Source organism: Gekko japonicus, unplaced genomic scaffold, assembly GCF_001447785.1.
Source record: "Gekko japonicus isolate JY-2015 unplaced genomic scaffold, Gekko_japonicus_V1.1 scaffold33, whole genome shotgun sequence".
NCBI classification, from domain to species: domain Eukaryota; kingdom Metazoa; phylum Chordata; class Lepidosauria; order Squamata; family Gekkonidae; genus Gekko; species Gekko japonicus.
In genome coordinates, this window is record NW_015174272.1 from 1910024 (window position 1) to 1911267 (window position 1244).

Genomic DNA, 1244 nt, shown 5'->3' on the forward strand with positions numbered 1-1244 from the left:
AGCGGTTCCTCAGTGGAAGGCTTCCTCGGCAGGTAGTGGGATCTCCTTCTTTGGAAGTTTTCAAACAGAAGCTGGATGGCCATCTGACAGCAATGGTGATTCTGTTAACTTGGCAAGATCATGAGAGGGAAGGAAGGAAGGGTTGCATCAGTGCTTAGTTCTCAAGGCCGTTTCTTACATGCCCAGGGAAATGCCGATTGCACCTTTGAGGTCAGGAAGCAATTTTCTCCAGGCCAGTTTGGCTAGGGATCCTGAAGAAGATTTTTTTTTTTTGCTATCTTCTGGGCACGGAGCAGAAGTCACTGGGGTGTGTGGTGGAGAGTTATTTGTGAATTTCCTGCATTGTGCAGGGGGTTGGACTAGATGACCCTGGAGGTACCTTCCAACTCTTATGATTCTATGATTCATAAGAAGTGAAATGCTTTGCAACACCATATGCAAAAACTGCTTGGCTATCCTTATGCTCCTATATTCATCTGCTGTTGGTAACCTTGGCAACATTACCAAAAGCCTCGAGAGGAATTGGAAGTCTTGTGCCCTCTTTGGACTAGAATCTGGGAGACACAGCTCTGAATTCCCTCTCTGCCACAGAAGCTTGCTGGATGACCTTGGGCTAGTTGCTCACATTCACCCTAACTGACTTCATGGGATTGCTGTGGGGATAAAACAGAGGACCCTGGAGACCTGCTGCCAGTCAGGACAGTGCTGGGCTAGATGGACCAATGGGCTGAAACACTACAAGACAGCTTCAAAGGTCCAGGTGTAGTTGTCTCTCCCCCCCCCCCCAAAAAAAGCTGCAGTCAAGTACAACATATCAAGAGAAGGGGAAGTTTTATCCTAACCTGGATAGCCCAGGCAAGCCCGATCTCGTCAGATCTCAGAAGCTAAGCAGGGCCGACCCTGGCAAGTATTTGGATGGGAGACCTCCAGAGAATACCAGGGCTGTGAGCCAGAGGCAGGCTATCAAGCCACTTCTCTGAACATCCTCCATGCCCCAGTAGGAGTCGCCAGAGGTCGCCATGACTTCCAGGAACAGGTGCGCACACATGCACATGCACACACAAAAATACACAGAGAGAGAGAGAAAAGGAAGTTTCCAAGCCTTACAGAGAGGTGAGTGCTGAGGAATCGCCTACTTCTGTCCTCAAGTGGAGGATATTAGATTAGAAACAGATGTTCCAGCTGCTAAACCACCCTAGAAAACCAAACGGGAGGACAAGCAGAGCCACAAAAGGAAGTTCTCC